Genomic DNA, 18,881 nt, shown 5'->3' with positions numbered 1-18,881 from the left:
ACCCTCATATAGTGGGGCTGTGTGCCTGTCTAATTCTCTTATACTTGGTTTTTATCTTGATTCTACCATGTCACTTACTAAACAGGTCAATTCTCTATCTTCCACTACAGCATGTATCTGTAAACTAATAAGAGCAGGTAAGCCCTTCCTTTCTAATGATAGTTGCTTGATTTTGGCGAGAGCTCTAATACTATCCCGACTCGACTACAGCGGTGCCAACAAAGTTATCACTAAAAGGCTACAAATCTTACAAAACAATGCCCTAAGAGCAGCTCTTGGCATAAATAAAAGGGAGCATATCTCCTCTATCCGATTCCAACACAAATGGCTCTCCACTGACAACAAAATCCACTTAAAGATGATCTCTTTAACACATAAAGCTCTCAACAATGATGCTCCTAGCTACTTGATGGACAAAATAAAAAAAGAAAAACCTCTAGCAGACCAACAAGAACTACCAACTCCAATTGTCTGGTAGTACCTAGATTCAAACTTGCCAGAATTGGCGGAATTAGCTTCCCTGTGATAGCTGCCAAATGGTGGAATGCTTTGCCACATAACCTGAGAGTAGACCAACCCTTCTCACTCTTTAGAAGGAATGTCATCAATCACATCAACTCTAACAACTTGTAATCCACCGTTAGACACTTATATTTGTTGCGCTAACTTATCTGGACTGTATATATGTATTATCAGAATTATACCACAAATGTAGATAACTATATTAACACTGTATATATTTTATCGTATCGTTTGATATTAGTGCCTTAAACCACTGTTTATATCTGCACTAGTGGAAAGTATGTATAACGTGATCTCTGCATTATTGTAAACTATGTAATTTGTATTTTCCTGTAACTCTGTAAACCTTGCATATTCTTTCTGTTGCGCCCGGTTACCCTTGGGTCTGGCGCGCATTACAAATAAATGAACAAACAAACAAATAAATAAACAAACTTTCGTCAGCTATTCCAGCATTGCATCACAGTGTACATATCCCTTTCTCCCTACGATAGTGGGGCCGTGGGCATGCCCGGCTCCAGGAATTGTCATCTGGGTGGGCCAGGGTTGTGATCAGGGGGCCCACATTCCATTTGGTGTGGGTCTAGGAGTACCCGAAACAAAGTGCTGGTGTTGATCCAGATTTCCCAAATCCATGATCCAGCAAAAAAAATACATTTGCACCCCTCTATAAAAAACAGTATATAGAAAAAGAGAAGCAAGGAAAATGGTGTTACAGCATCAATCTACCTATCTAGCCTTCCCATCTGCTCTCCCTTTTCTGTTATATCTGATCCTCCTTCACCTTCTGCCGTCCAGTCACCCTCCTTCAGCTGCCCTAACCACCATTCCCATTTACCTCCCCTCCCACCTATTCACACCAGTACCCAGCTTGCCTTTCCTGGCCTGGCTTGGGAGAATTGAGGGTGATGCCTCCTCTTCCTCCTCTGAGAGGGCCGAGCAGTGAGGCCCCCAGTCTTTGTACCATCTCAGATGGTGTCCGCCCAACAATACCTTCCTGAGCACTGTGGCTACTCCCAGCGTGCCCCGGAGGAGTTGCTTGTGCTCCCTCCATCTTGTTGTGAAAGATAGACCGCCCCCAGAACATTGATGCAAGGAATAGGAGATTTTGTTTCCTACAAAATTACATTTTTTCAAACTTCTTTTAATTTCAAGAACAGAACATACCATGTCCAATCAATACAGGTAGTCTTGTTGATCTTAAGAATATTTCGAGCTCAACACCATTTCCTCCAATAACACACACATGTATATACAATCCTCCCTTCACCCACCCATTCCACAACCTCCCCCCTCCTTTCCAACTGAACCCCTACAGTAGTCCCATTCTGAATGTCTCCCTTCAATGGTTCATGTCCAAAATTACATTTTAAACACAAAATGTAATTTTTGCAGCACATTTTAATTGAGTTGAGAGTGCGAGTGAGTTCAAGGGCTGCATAAGGAGGCAGGTGGTGCTGTTGGAAGGGTTTGCAGCCTCCTGGTATTGCTCCTGGTGGGACGTGCCCATGTAGATCATTGTCTGGTAGATACTGTTTACAATATGCAATGATGACTCTTTGTTTGATGCGTTTACTTTGATTTGCTATTGAATGACACAATTCTGTTCAATAAATGTGGGGGGGGGAGAGAGAGAGAGAGAGAGAGAGAGAGAGAGAGACACTTTCCTAATGCCTGTGCTGCCAATCTATTAAACCATGAGTGAGGCTTTTTGGAATAGTTTATAATGTGAACTGAATCACTTATAGGGGAACCTCATTTTAACAGGTAAGGCATAGTGAAATAAATAGATATGTCAAGGATCGCACACTTTGGTCAAGTGGTAAAGCCATAATTTGAGCCTACCCTGAAATTTAGATACTTGCCCACACATTTTACGAGCCCAAGTTGGTACAAATATGTGTTGAAGTTTGGCTTTTAATACCTAAAATAATACTAAATACAAATTACTTTAGAAAGGCACAAGTTACATGATAAACCAACCTGACAATGTATTCATCATTGTAGAAACATGTTGATGAAAATATTATGGGGGGCATTTTGTTTTGAATCCTAAATTGCACAGAGCTGAATTCTCCTGCTTGCACTTTTTTGCAAAAGGGGCCATTCATTAACTTTCATTGTTTCCACCAAGTACTGGAAAAGTAAAGAGTAGAACACAGGTGACAATTGCCTTTGCTCCTTACTTTACCACTATGTGTCTGGATAAGTGTAAATCACTTCCACAATTCATGATTGTGGGAGCCATCCACAATGTATTTGTTTGGACTCTGCCCGCTTTTACCAGGTGTAAATGTCAGGCAGATCCCATAGGAATCCATTGGTTTTCCATCAACGTAAAAAAAACATGCTGGTGGAACGAATTTGGCAGGGGAACCTTGTTAAGTCTGATCCGCTCTCCAACGTCGCCTGTCAAATCATACAAAATCCTGTAGCTCATAAAAAGTGGAGCTGAATACATTTACTGCCACCTCTTCCACTCTGCTTGACCTGGAAAATGATCCCCTATGACTGTAGCTTTATTTTCCCCATCCTGAATGGAAGCCTACAAGCTCAAGCATAGCAAGTAATGAGAATTTACAAAAAATCTCATACAGACAAAAAGTGAAATGAAATGCATGACAAGGTTATTGTTTCACACAGCTTGTTCTGTATCCCCTTAATTACTAATCACCCAACAATCACACTTAAATAGCTTCTTAAAACCCTACATACCTTTTTTTTAAAGTGCCACACCAATGGTCACTTCCTTTTTACCTTTTCTCATCTCTAATCACTTGCTGTTGTAAATAATCTGCCTCTGAGCAATGTTAAAAGATAAGATCTCACTGGTAGGGCCTGTTCAGCCCTGCTGTTTGTATTTGAGAGGAGGGAGTAGAGCAGGGGGCATGGGTATTTGTCTCTTGTCTCTTGTCCAAATGTTAAATACACCGCTGATTGCACTCTTTAGAACATATTTAAATACTGCTTTTTAGTTATGAAAGATGTACACCTTTTATTCTTTGTCTGTAACATTTAAACTCTCTTCTTTTTTGTTATTTTATGGCTGTTCATGTTTCATTTCCGGCACTACCTAAACAACTAGCACCCAGGATTTACATCATAATTTCCAAACAAATCCCACACCACACACCACACACGACAGATTGTTTGCACGCAAACTCTGTAAAGTAACTCAAACAGATGGAGGTTATCAAGTCAGTACTTAAAGAGTTTGAATCATGAAACGTACTGGCAGAGCAGATTAGGCTTCCAAACAAACATACATCTTATTTAGGTCAGATCCCTACTGGTAAGTATGCATGAGAAGATCTGAAACTGGTCAAAACTTGCCAACCTAGCCTTATAATTTTCAGCTAGGGTCTTGTTGGACCGGCTCAATGAGGTGCAGCTTGATTCCCTAGGTGTAGAAAGCAAGACACCCACATCTGGCCATATACATGTTCACTTAGGGAAACAAACCAAGGCAACATGCAATGGCCTAGCCAACAGCTTGGGCTTTTGATAAGGCATGGATAGGCATTTGCCAACCACTGCCATAAGGGTACCACCTGGCCATAAAATGGGAAAAGCTGGAACATGGTATCAGTAACTGAGCGTATGATGGCATGGCAAATGTCTGCTAATAGCTATACACATGCCAAAACTGCTGGCTTTGTGATTGCTTGTTTAACACAGGACTTCAGTGCAAGTCAGAGGCATTGACAAATATATTGCTTATAAAATCAACACACACGTGTTGTTACTTTGTGATAGAGCTTGCTCAAAGAGTTATGGAAAGGTTAGGTGTTGGTGGTGAGGCATTAACATAGGCATGGCTAGTCATTAGGTGGGTAAATGACCAGACACGCCCATAGGATGTGTGTTCCTCCTCACAGTTCATTGCCATCCTATCTATGTTCCACAGCATGCGTTCTGGTTGTACCCAATAGGTAAAAAGTCTCTGAATCAATTAAAACCGTCATTGCTGTGGCCAGCCTTCTATACCATTGTTTGCATATCAGTCTTGGCCTTGTTACTAATGTCAGAACCCTTCCAAAACTGCTAGACCAAAGGGCCAACAAATTCATATGGTTGCTTGTGTTCCAGTGCAGATGGAACACAGCCTTGCAAATGAGATTCAATTGCACCTTTTGGTGGCAGCACCAAAAGTCATTTGTTAATGGCTTGTCCCATTCTCTAATCGCACAGACATACTACCAAATTATGGCATAGAATGTTGCGCAGAGCAACGGTAGTGGTAATGTTTAATTCAAAGCATTGCATCTATGCCTTTTTAATTTTACTACACTCTCCCATCCAGAATTACATTTTTGTTGCTACCAACCTTTTCACTTATACTCAAGCAGTTAATGCAGCAGAATATATGCTTTGAATGTAATTTGTAATCCCCCCGTCAGTTGACGCACCTTCTGCAGAAATCTGTGTTAAAGCAACTTTACCTGTCATTTATTGTTTGATATAGCTAACCATGTTATTAAGCATGATGTGAAAAAACAAACATACTTTGAATTACGGAAACCAAAATTGTGATTTTAGATTTCAGAGTGTGCAACCTCACTTAGAGGTGTGTATGGCCCGCCATCTCCCTGGACATTTCTACTTTCATGGCTGTGGGTTATAACTCATTGTCTAGGGTAAGAAAACAAATCCTGGACAGGCCTTCTGCAATTCAGCCTCTCAGAATGATGTTTCTGAGGTTGCTGCTGAATGTTTAGAGTGACATCCATTACACACTCCCTCGGTTACCAATGGTGTATAACACCACTGACATGGTCTCCTTTCTAGGGGGGGCAGAGGGTGGCTCTGGGGGGCCTTGGCCCCCTGCTGGAGTCTGGCCTTGCCGTGGGGCAGTTATGTGCTCTTGACTTTTCAGACTTTGGTGACTATTCCAGCCTTGGATACCATTGTTCGTATCCCTTTCTCTCTGGAGAAGTGGGGCTGTGTGTCTGTTATGGTCTCTCAGTGCTTCATACCTGCATCGTTTTCTGTGCTCTTGGAAAACCCGAAGTTGGGGATCTCGCTCGCCTCCACATGATCTTAGCGTCTCTTTCCTTTTCTCTCGTGGTGGGAAAGGTGCTTGTCGGTAGAAGCACGGGATCTCTGGCTCCTCTCTTTTCTCAGGTCTCGGCGTCCATTGCTAGGTGCCAGTCCCACCAATGCTCTTCAGTGGTCACACCATCCAAGATGACGGTTGTCTCTCCGTCCTCTCCTTCCCCTTGACCCAAGCCTCTTGCTTGGTCAAGGTACCCGCCTTCCGGGCTCAAGCTAGCAGGTTTCTTGCTCGACACATTGCTGACAGCTCTGTGGCTCGACGTGGGTCCGTCCATCCAGGACACCAATGCTCCAGGGGCTCGCCTCTGCGTAACATTTGCTCTACTCCCACCATGGCAGTTCCCTCTCCATTCATGGTTCTTGGTCTTCTTAAATGTGTCATTATAGTTAAGGGATTCATTGATCATGACATTCAGATAAGATTCACTATTACTTGAAGTCAATAAGGTCAAAGAAGGATATGATATGATAGGTTATTTATAACGCGCCTAATACCCAGAGGTTTCTAAGCGCGGACCCAGGGATCGAACCTGTGTTGCTCCGTGCAGTCTTGTTTCCAAACCGAGCACGCTGTCACAGAGCTATCCTCCTGGGATCTTTGTGAATTATAGTTGTACCAGGGAATGCATCGGTTTTTCTGACATCCAGAATGCAGAAAGGGTGGTTTGGAGAGGGAGTTTCATGCTGGAATGGGAGTCCTTTTCCTCAAGAGGGGAGTCACACCCAGTGAGGTCCCACTTGCCCAGACCTCTAGGGAGGTTCTTGTATAACGACTCACCTTCATAGCTGCAAGGCAGGTGGCTCCCCTCTGGGGAGAAGGGGCAAATTGTCCAGTTCATTACATTCCTTGCCCTGAAACGGGGTCCTTTTATCCAAGCACCTCCAACACAGGAATAACTGCATTGCTCTCATGGGATGTAATAGGGGGGCTCCTTAGCAAGCTGTCTGGCAGTCCGACACCAGACACAGCGACTCAGATCACGGTCAACCTTAGCCTTAACTTTGCTTGCACCCTGCCATGTGCCAGGGTTATAGCATTTTCTTGCAGTTCCAAGGGAATGACCAACTGTGAGCCTCATAATGGTACACCTTCCAAACCACCAGACAGCTCACTCCTCACCTTCCACAAACCTTGGATGCATGCTCGAGACTCCAGTGCTGGTTTGTTGTCAGAAATGTCCTTCGCTGAGCTGCGTGTAGCTGGGCCAGGAGATCTTGCAGCCTCTCATTGTGCTTTGTAGCTTCCATGACATTTTGAAGGGACATTGATTCGGGGATAAATTATCTTGTGACCATCACCTACAAAACGTTCAGCATCCCTGGCCACCTCCATATGCGCACCAAGATGTAGTGAAGGATGGTGAGATAAACAGTCCATGCCATTATCCGCCCCCTCTGCGATTAGCAGAGTCACCCATTGTCTTGGAGCTGCAGCAGCCATCTTTCAATTCTAGTGGGTGGTCACGGAGCAGATCCTTGCATGAACTGTATCAGAGACTTATTGTCCGTGTAGATTAGACAACACAGGGTGACGAAGTATGTATAGGTGCCTGCATCCCCACAAAACCATCAGAGCCTATCTCTTAATTTGCGAACCTACTTTCGGTTAGGGTGAGGGTCTTCCTTGCATAGGCAATGGGTCTTCTGTCACCTTTAGTATCTGCCTGGACGAGCAACACTCCAAAACCTACGCAATTGGCATCCACCAACAACTCTGTGGTTCTGGATAGGTTAAAATATGCCATTCTGGCATTGGCGATAAGGGGCGCCCTCTGTGTTGCAGAAAGCTCCCTGTTCAGCCCAGCCCCATGTCCAATCTTGGTCCTTTTAATGTCAGCATCCTGAGCGTTCCGTCTATGTGGTCAGATTGGAGATGAAATTTCCGGAAAAGTTCAACCTGCCCAGAAAGTTGTGCACCTCAACAGGGACGTGGGAGGTACTACTTCCTGTGGAGAACAAGAAGAAGGACTTCGATTATTAAGTGCCATGCTCACGGTTTTTATTTAAATGAGAAAAAAAACACCTATCTAGTCCTACCGCTATGATAATGATGTGTTATTTATATAGCGCCTTAATCCAAAGCACTTTACATAGCACATAGTTACATACAATATCACCCAACCGAAATTGGTACTCATTTATCAACCTCGGAAGGATGAAAGGCTGAGTTGACCTTGCCGGGATTCGAACCTGTGACCTGCAGATCATGCTCAGATCGCAGCAGCGAGCGCTCAACCCGCTGAGCTATTTTACCGCTATGAGGGATGGTCCCAACCTAATAAAACTAATGCTAAGGGTGCTGGTCAATGTCCTGAAAAAAATAGCCATGAGTCGAAATCCTTGAAGCTAACTGGCCCTATCTACAAAAACACCAAAAAGGAGTCCGGAGCAATGGCCTCTGTCTTTAGGTTCTGCCTGTTCTAATCCTTTGCATCTCTTTTCCTTATGCACAAAGTTCATCAATGTCCCAAAACACAGTTCAAAGTTTGGCAATGTCAATGTTCCAAAACATAGGGCTTCATTATGAGGTTGGCGGTAACCCGGGTTGCTGCAGACCCCGTAACACCAGATCCGCTGCCTGGCTTCCCGGTGCTACCGGGACATTACAAGTCCTGGCGGAGCGGGAAGTCAGACGGCAGATCTTGTAAGTTCCCATTCCCATGGAGTTCGAGGACTCCATGGGAATGGGGACTCAGAAGCACCAGCACCGTCGTTGACGGTGCTGGGGCTTCTATGGCAACTCTGCCTGCTTGGGCCACTGTGCCCGGCAGGGCCAGACCTGCGGGGCGCATCGATCCGGCAGGCAGACTTGTAGTGTGGCGGTCCGGAAACAAGGGTGCCGGAAAGCTTACTGGCGCCCTTGTTTCCGGAGTGCCAAACTTGTAATGAGGCTTATAGTTCATAACTTCTCTGTAGGTTCTGTTGTCAAATGTTAATATCTTTCATACGGTTTCCTCTTAGGAAATATAGGTTTTTTTTCATACAATTTCCCCAGTGCTTGAACCCCCCGGAATCTCTTCCTTTACATTTTTCTTTAATACACTCTGTGGTTCCCAGACTCGCCAAAGTCTTCTGACAGGTTTACTCTCTCTCATTCTCAATGGTGACGCAGCCCGTTCGGGTTTGCTTGGTTACCGCAACTCTGATGGCGCTCCCAGCCTTGAATGTTACAGTCTATTTGTTTCTCGGACTCCCCAAAGTGCTCTGTCCTTCTAGTAGCCGTGGTGCACCTTGATTTTAAAATGGGGCATCTGCCCACTCAGGATTATCAGGCTCCCGTTACCTTGTCGACTTTCCCAGTGTTGAAAGTCTCTCAGTTTCTCAAGACTCTCCAAAGTCCTCTGGCTCTTTTGTAGGCTTGTTTTCCCTCTGCTCGGGTTTATCAGGTTCCCGTAACCTCTGTGTCTTCTCCAGCATCGACAATCGCTTAGTTTCTTGTTGCTCTCCGAAGCCCTATGGTCCTCTGATAGGCTTGCTTTCTCTCTGCTCTGGGTTATCAGTCTCCCGTAACCTCGTTGGCTCCCCTAGCCTTGATTATCAATGTTCGTACCTCTCAATTGTGTGCTTGGGAGCGCTCTCTTACCTTCTATTGTTCATCTCATCAGCAAATACACTTCTTGTGCGGAGCTTGAGGATCCGGGATCCCCTCCGCAGTTTGGTCTATGCATTGGTTACTGGGCCCCAGGCACACCACGGCTCCTTTGTGGTTGCATCAGCAGACAGCAGTGGACTGGCCCATAGGGAGCTCTGGAGATTTCCCAATAGTCATCTGCACCATGGGCCTCTTTTGTGTCGAGACCTAATTTATTTTCACATTTTCTCACAGGAAAAGGGTTGGGCATTCTGAAAATGTGTAATATAGGGCCACTTTGAAAATTATTGCCAGGGCCTCTATTGGTTCCCAGTCCACCACAGCCACCAGATGAGACGGCTGCTTCTCTGTTTCCGTCTCTTTCCCCACCTTGCCTTCCCAGTCGGTCAGGATGGCAGGCTTCCGGCGTCTTGCAAGCGTCTCGTTCGTTCTGCACACTACTGCTTGCTCCGGTCTGGCATGGCTCCGGCCCACCAGTCTTCTCGGCAGAGGATTGCCCATGCGTGGGGGTCCCTCTTGTGATTAATCCGATGGGGTTATCACTCCTTTCCCAGCTGTGACCTCTCCCCATGTGGCCAGGGTATGGCAGCCGCTGCCTGATCCTAACCCTGGGGGCTGCGATATGAGGGAGGATCACATGGGGGGAGGCAAACCTCAGCGGAGTGACACGACATCGTCAAACAAGACATGGTATCTTTCTTTTGAGGATACACCCTCCATTCCCCATGCCTTAATGGCATATTGTAATAACTCACTTCATCCACCTTTCAAGGCTACTGAGAACATTTGCCCATAATCTGTATACAAGTCATCAAGAACGGACTTCCCTTTCCCTGAATACAAAAGTACTGTAATGAGGAAGCTGAGCCAAGTCATGAAGATCAATGAAGGACAGGGGCCCGAGCTATGCTCTAGTTGTTGCAAGCGCATACTTGATGCCGGGACATTTAAACCGCTGAGCCAGTTGACAGGAGGGAGATGCTGGCTGGAGAAGTCTTGTCCTCTTTGTGTCGATTGAGGAACCACTGGGCTGATGTAAGGTCTGTGGGGCCAACCGGCTCACAGAAGAGGCTGAGGAGAGCAGATTGCAGGATTTGGTACACTGTGAGGACGCCAGAAGAGGAAGAAAGCCTTCCGAGCATACGTAGGTACTGAAAGGCAGCCTATATGCATCTCAAGAATGAAGAATCCCAGAGCAGGCGAGCGGGAGCCGTGAGGGGTGCAGAAGACAAGGAGCAGAGTTAGCGAACATGGAGAGAGGGAGCAGGACACTGTAGAGCTGCTGCAGGCTTGCAGTGGGAAAACCAATGCATGCCACAGAGAGCCGGTGAGCCCAGCCAAGCAAAGCGGACATCAGGGCCTTTCGACAACCCTACCAAAGGCAAATAAGAGTAAATAAAGTATATTAGAAAGAACAAGAGACCCAATATGTCTTAGAGACAAAATTGAATAAATATACCAGACTATCAAGTTTCCAAGTATGCGCAGTGTACCTTTGAGAATGAATATAAGAGACTGTCAAGTTTGTATGTGTGCGCAGTGTACCTTTGGCAAAAGCCCTGGTAGGAGAGTATACCAGGCAGATTCAAGTTGCAAGTACATTCATATGAGAAAGGCCCTGGCAGTAGAGTATACCAGGCAGGTTGAAGTTGCAATTGTATTCATAGGAGAAGAAGCATGGCAGGACACTACACCAGGTATTACATCAAATGAGGCAGTCTTGATAAGGATACATCAGGAATAGCCAAAGATTGTGCTGATATATATTAACAAGGGTAAGAAACCTGGCAGGAGAGTACAACAGGTATCCTACCAAGAATCAGATTAACAGCCAAGTTGTTTTGCATACCAGTTATGTCATTGATCAAAATAAACTCAACAAACTGATATTCTTAAAGTATAAAGCAGAGTGAAGAGAAATCCAGGGGAAGGAAACCATCCTCTGCAACTGTTAACTTTATCCTTCTAGAGCTTTTCTGTTGGAGTTACGCATTTCCTTTTTGATCATTTGTACACTACCCAATGCCTAAGAAATGTATCTTTTCACATTAGAGTTGATTTTTAGAATGTGAGGGCCAGAATAGTACTTTGGACACAAACAATTTTGCTTTGGGCATCTTGACATCGCCTTAGTTTTGCTTTAGGTAGGGAAATACCTCTTAGATTAGGGACAGAGAGGCATTTTGCAATCCCTTTCTGTGGTTCCATGTGTTAATATCCCTGCAAACATATTGCGATACAAAAATATCGCCATATTTTTGCGGTGATATTGACCCATGGACCCTGCAGGGGACTGCCCCACATTATTTTAAAATGTGCGGGGGACACCCCCGCAACCCCTGCTCCCACAAAATATCCCCCACAAAATATCGCCTTTGGTGAGACAAACAGCCATATGTACGGCGATATTTTTGCGGGGAATATTTTGTATGGATACCCTTTGTTTCAATAAAATTGTATGGCCAAAACCATGAGTCCCCTGTGTCCGTGTCTCATTCCTGGCTTCTCACACTCCCCTCTGCGTAGGATTGTCTCTCCTTGGTTCATAGTTTCTCTTGGTTTTATTTACATCATCTGAAACAAAAAGGGTGTGTCCTTCTTTAATTGTGGCGCTCTGACGAGATACAGCATTACCTGAGGCCAATGAGTTGGAAGAACTGCCACTGTTTGGTGGAGTCAAAACAGAAGTAACAGTCTTTCTAATTCTCATGTAGGCAGACAATGCATTAAGGAATGGGTATTCCTTATAGGAATGGGAGTGCTTGTCCCCAAAGGGGAATCACTCTCAGGGAGGTCCCACTTGCTCAAACCCCTAGGGAGGGTTTGGCTGATCAGGCTCCCAACCCTAGCCTCAAAAGGATTAATCACATTCCTTTATGTCTTCAACCTTATGAGGATCAGGGGCCAATCTGTGCTTGTGGAACACAAATCAAAAGAAAGGAAATCTACCTTCAGCTGGAGGAAATGGCAATTCCTTCTGTTAAGAGTCAGCCCATTTTGCTTCAGGCGATGGACCACCACTGATAACCTCCTCAGATGTTCTTGCTCCGAGGCTGCAAAGATGAAGACATTTTCACTCAAGTTTAGGACTCCAGGAATCCCTACAAGTATTTCTATGATAGTGTGCTGGAACACCTCAGCAGCATATGACACCCTGAAGCTAAGCTATTTTTAGCAAAACAGCCCATCATGATAGGAGAAAGTTATGATGGTCCTCGAGCTAACAGGAAGCAGCACTTGATGTTATCCAGCATTTAAGTCAATGGCCGAGAAGACCTTTGCCCCCTGCAAGTCAGCCAATATGTCATCAAGAGAAATGTTCATCAAGAGTGGGGTTAGGGTGCCTTTCATGCCAAATAGCCCTGTGGGGGAGCCTCATGTCAACACATTCTCACCTCCTTAGGGCATTTGGGCTTGTTTACCACAAATATTGGTTAGACTTCTGGAGTGGGTCCCTACACCCTTTCAATGATTTCTGCTGACTCCAGATTGCAGAGTTCATCTTCCACCTTCTTCCGCAAGTGTAACAGAATTCTTTGGGGGTGTAGTGCTACTGGCTGTAAGGAGTGGTCAATGTGCAGCCAAATATCTTGCCACTTAAGGCAGCACATGCCTTCAACTCTTTCAACAACTTTTAGATGTTAATCTGATATACTTGGTATGCAAGGTGGGCTAGGCCCAAGTCCTCTACCGTGGTCAAACCTAGTAGCGTGTCCTAAGCTGCACGATTGTCAAAAAACATTGCGGATATTGACATACTGTTGTGTTCAGCCTGTGTGTGGAATGCCTCACCTTGTAGACTCTTGCCTTCAAACGATGGAGTCTCCCACTCCTCCTTTGATTCACTTTTGAAAAGAAACCTGAGGAAGAATTCATTGGACCTCTTTTGGGAGAGTTGATCTTTGCTCCCTAACCATCCCCAGGGCATACTGAGGGTTGCCCACTGCTGAACAAGACCTGCCTCTATGCCAGTATTAACGTGTTAAAGGCTACCTGCTGTTGTGTTCCAGGCTCCCCATGTTTCAGAGCCAGAAAACAAGGACCCACCTTGTCCCTGACACGGTGGAGTGGGACTGACAGCAACTAAGAGCCAGAACAACAAGTATCCCTGTGTTTTTGCTGCCGAACCACTTCAAACTATTGTTCGAGCTCATTCAACCCAGGACCCTCTGGTAATGCCTTTGGCACTCGCCTGATCTACAAAGTGCTGCATTGAATCTTTTGAACCAGTTTGCCTCAGCTCAAACAGGAAGCCATAGCTGCACCCGCACCGTTTGAGCCGCCAAGCAACGTTGTTGCTGATCTTTGTCGACCAGACCCTAGGGGACCTATAGAACTGCAAACTGTGACCTTTTGACTCTGCATGGAAGCAGCCCACTTGAACTGTGCATCAAGTCACCAGCATCTTCTCTGTCACCCCAACTCTTGAACCGACCCTGGTGACCCCACGATCCGCAATTCGTTGCGCATCTCTTCAAACTGCAGCAAGCCTCAGGTCGACACTGTTGAGCCCCAAGCAGAGCTCATCACCTGTCTGGCTCCAACCAGCCACTCATTTGCCAGATTTCTTATGGAACTGCTGAAAGTATCAGGTAATGAATTGACTCAATTCAGTGGTTACCAAATTACTCAAAACAGCTTGACATTGAGTTGCCGCCTCATCGAACCGCACCTTGGATCATCAGGTTCACAGTTTTCAACCATCATCGCACCTTGTATTGAACTGCTGGAGTGTCACACGCTGACACAACCAGCAGTTACAGTGACACCAGACATGATCTATAAAACGACCCTTGTGAGCCATACGAGCTGCATCGCTCGAACGCACTTCTGATTACATGATCCGTTGTACCCAAACTTGGCTTGATCGATCTGCACAGCACCAGGAATCCTGGTTCGACGCTGTTGAACTGCAGAAAAGGTGTTATTGACTAATAACTGCCCCTATGGTCCAGTTTTGGGTTCTAGACCCTGGTTTGATCACCTTAAATCCCTTTCTGCAAAAGAACATATCCTTTTTACAAACATTGGGGTTATTAATTGCCTTTCACCCCTGCTTCATTACCCAGAGTGCTGCATCAGTCTATCCTGTGTTCGTTCCTCAGGTGTGGGTTTTGTGTAGTGTTTTTTCTATTTAGTGGTGTGTTTATTATATATATATATATATATATATATATATATATATATATATATATATCCTTGTTTGGACATTCCTTTATTATTGTTATACTTTACTGTTTGGGTTTCTAAGAATCACATTCACATCCCTCTTGAGTGTATGGTCTTCCCTTGGCCCATGTTACCCCAAAAGGCAAAGTTGGTATATCTCTTAACTATGCCAGTTTATCTTTATGATTGGGTTCCCTCTTGGTTTGTAGAAGTGTTAGGGCTAAGTAGGCCCTTTAGCCTCAACTCATCCTTGTTTTCCTCTTCCAGGCGGAAGTCCTTTCTCACAACCTGGTTCCTGGATCACTTCACAATTGAATGTTGACAACTCCAAACCATTTTCTTCTCCTTCACAAACTCTTCTGGTAGCACTAAAGAAAAAGAAACAAGCATTGGCCTTCACAGTGACAAACTCTCAATTTTATACATCTGAATGGAAATAGCCCTTATATCTCTCAGACCTCCAGCTCCTCCTCATCAATCACTTTAAAAGTGCGCAGCCCAGTGCCAGCCTCTGACTCTGCAGAAGGCGTGCCTGCCAAATTCATATGGGTCCACCCTCCCTATTAGACACTTACAAATAATGGCCAAAACCTGCCTACCCAACACCATGGATACATCCTCATGACAATGATCAGGCCCCACCTCTGACTGACTTCCATACATTATAAACCTAATATACTGCAACTGAGAAAATATCTCCCACACCAGATTCCCCTTAAACTCTTACATTAACACACCTCCTAGGATTCGTCTTACACCTCTTCACTCTCAAAGACACCCAGCTCTACCCAAACCCATGCCATCTACTACAAGCCTAAAAAGACACAAGAAATGCCCCAGCGGCGAAAAATCACCTGGAATAATCCACATACCCTCAATACACACATTTTCCCTGGAGCAGCACCACCTACACATGCCTGCTCCCTTTAGCGACCGTACCTTTAATCTTTGTCCACCTATAAATCTACTGCCACACCATTTAACCCCAGAAGGATCATACACTCAAGTAGCATTTCCCATAAAATGCCACTCCAGCCAGCATGGCTACAATGGTCACCAGCGAGAGGCCATTCCTGGTCGGGACATGGCATTGGGCATCATCCCTTACTGCCACATCAAAGCACCCACTATTTGTGCATCATGCCCCACTTCTATGAAACCCCTTCCATGTCCACTGGTATGTCACCCTCTTTGACTATGCCAGTGACCCCTCCAGCACCTGAACAGTCTGCCCGAGCCAGCACAGATCCTCCGGTATTGGCGTTGGTCATTCATCCGCTTCTTGAGTGACCGCACAAACACTCTACCACTGAGAACGGGACAGAGTATCATCTGTGCTATTCTGCAGGCCAGGAAAGTGTTTCACTTGAAGCACAGTATTCAAAGTCAAGCTTTCAGAAACCAGTTTCATAAGCTGGTGCAACACCCACGCATCCTTAGTGTACTGTCTCTTCATCACTGCCACAACACTTTCATTGTCCATCACAAACATCACTGTCTTGTTGTGCCATGTGTTGCCCCACAAATAGAGTGCCACCAGTACCAGGAAGAACTCCAGAAACGCAATGCTATACACACTCCTCATCCATGAATCTGGCCATTGTCCAGTTCACGGCTTCCACCCCAGTATTTACCCACCCTCGAGGCCCTAGCCGTGTTTGAGAAGATATTGACCATGCACTGTACCTCCTCTGGCGGCAGGCACATAAACACACCATTATAATCACCAAGGAACTCCATACACACTTTTAAATCACTCTGCAAATGTGCTGATGCCCGCTCTCTTCGATGCAACTTCTTCTAAACTGCCAAAGCCATCACCTTTTGCCTCTAACATCTTACCTGGCGCCACCATCCTACAAACATTCAGGAGCCCCAACAACTGTTAAAACGTCCCCACTTTACACTTCCTGACCAAAACCCCTTTCTGAATCGATTCCCTAATTTTTTCAACCTCGTCCATCGGCAAGCACAACTCCATAACTACCAAGTCAAACTCAATCCCACCGAACATCAACACCATGGATGGCCCCTCCATTTTCTTCAGTGTAGCGACATGCCTAAGTGATTTCCCAACTCCTGATATCCATTCAACAATGAAGCGCATTCTCCACTCCTCTCCCCTGCCAGGAGACATCATCAAGAAAATGCAGCACCTGATCAGAACATGAGTACCGCATGGCAGCCCATTCCAAGAATGTACTGAACAACTCAAATACCTCACAAGCCACGGCATGCCGCACTGGCATAAACCATAATAACATAGGTAAGCCTGTTAAAATGAATTCTCAGCGGATCAAATTGTTCTGCGTGCACAGGTTGCAGCAACCGGAATTACCATTTCATTCCACACTTCCCCAGCTCAGCTCCGTTCCGCACCATTTAACTAATTGCACAGCCCTATTGCTGCTCAAGTGCGTCACTGAACAATCCTCCTGGATGATAACACTTCACTGACGCCCCTTACAGCCACAATAGATGAGTAATCCATCGGAATTCACATTCTTGCTTCTTAGACACAATACACATTGGGGAGATGACCAAATCCTCCAATGTCACCTTTGATAACGTTTAGAAAGTGTTGGCTTCGAAGGTTAGGTCTATCAAGGCGACATGTATATGATGGACAGCAATGTTTATTTTTGAAAAAATGATAATAGAAAGTTACTATGAGTCGCGTCTTACTGAGTTGTGGTTCAAAAAAGCCAAAAAACCACTGGTAAAGTTAGTTACTAAAAAAGAAACTCAGATAGAAGACAGTGCCAGGTATAGGTTGCAAAACCAATTGATTCTTTTATTATAATAAATTTAACCTCGTTGATGACACGGGTTTCGGCTTTCCTTAAAGCCTTTTTCAAATCAGGGCCTCTTTACTGATTATTAATGCAATCTGTTAGCAAACATTTGGTGTTAGTGTTAGACAACATGCAATTAATTCAAAAGGAACCATTCAAAATGAAAAGAAACCATTCAAAATTAAAAGAAACCACTATTGAATGCATTATAAAGCATAATCAGATTACAACATATATACATTCATATATTAGGTATATTCAAATGTTCATAACATAAGAAAACAAAACAATAAATATAAATGTAAGAAATAAAAAATAAATAAATAAATACAGAAAGATAAGGGTTGGCGATGGGGAGGATTCGTAGGATACAGAGAAAGGAAGACAAAAGGTGAATTTAGTCCATGTTTTTTTGTTTTTTGTTGTCAGCATAGTACACGTTCCTTTACATTTCAAAAAAGTGCAAGGAGGTAAATGTTACCCTATTTCTTGCCTGCCTCTATATATTATCTTGTGGCTGCATCTGGGTTCAATCCCTTCAAATCTAATAAGTTTTATGGGCATTTTCGTTAGATCGGTACATTGAACGATACACCGCCAAGTCTGGTTTGCCCAACGTTGCTTGTCTGCCTTAGACTCGCTTGGTTGTAAATTCATATATTGTTTCACTTGTTTCCTGTGGATCGCTATTACTCCTGACGCATTGCTGTAAAATTTGCTGAGAGTCTCGCTATTTCAAGCATACAACTAATATTAAGTTAGCAGACTCCTGCCATAAACGTTACAGAGAATCTCGCAATATGATTTTGGGACAAACAGCTTGATAAGATATTGGATGATCAGATGCTACGGAGTGTATGTTTAATCTAGTCTACGCGATACATTTGTAACATGAAGCTATACTTTATTGATGGTCTCTTACCTTCAATGTTTCTCATTACGCGTTTAATCGCGTGCATCCATTCCTCGAGGGCGCGCCGAATGGCGTCTACCTAAGCTATATGTTATAGTAATAGACTCACCAGAGTCCTTTTTCAGTTGTTATTACCTCTATTGACGCTTCTGGTCGCGTCAGCCATCTTTTGGGATTCGGAAAGCCGCATTCTTATTGAAACGTGGCTCACTCAGCCTGATTTATAGAAATTTACATTAAAAGCCTAGTACTTACACAAGAACAGACCCTAGTACCAAGTGTCAGATCAACTGAACAGCCAAAAGTAGGGTTTAATACTAAATTTAGTAGTGACCATAAACTTCTGAATAGAATCCTTTCCAAGCACTGGCACCTTCTAAAATTGGATGAGAATATCAAAAACCATATTGACCAGAAACCGAGAATCATCTTCAGACGGGCAGAAACACTAAAGAACAAACTGAGCCCCTCGATGTTACCAGATTTGGACACAGTACACCCAACACATTGGCTACAGTTTCCCAACAATGGGTTTAGAAAATGTGGAGAGTGCACAATGTGCAAGTATGTGCATGCCAAAACAAATATATTCAGAGATATGAATAACAACGAGATAAAGATCCTTCAACCAATCAATGGTAAGACTAAATATGTTGTATATGGCATTATTTGTGCATGTAACTTGGTGTATATAGGTAACACCATAAGAGAACTGAGAACCCGTGTCCATGAGCACCTGGCCAAGATTGGGAGTCAGGATCCGAGACTACCCTTGGCTTGCCACTGGCAGAAAAAAACACCAAATGGACAAGGCAGATATTATATTTATAGGTCT

This window comes from Ambystoma mexicanum, chromosome 11, assembly GCF_040938575.1.
Source record: "Ambystoma mexicanum isolate Mex_15411 chromosome 11, UKY_AmexF1_1, whole genome shotgun sequence".
NCBI lineage: Eukaryota > Metazoa > Chordata > Amphibia > Caudata > Ambystomatidae > Ambystoma > Ambystoma mexicanum.
The sequence above is the reverse complement of the archived record's forward strand: the minus strand, read 5'-3'. Positions refer to the sequence as shown.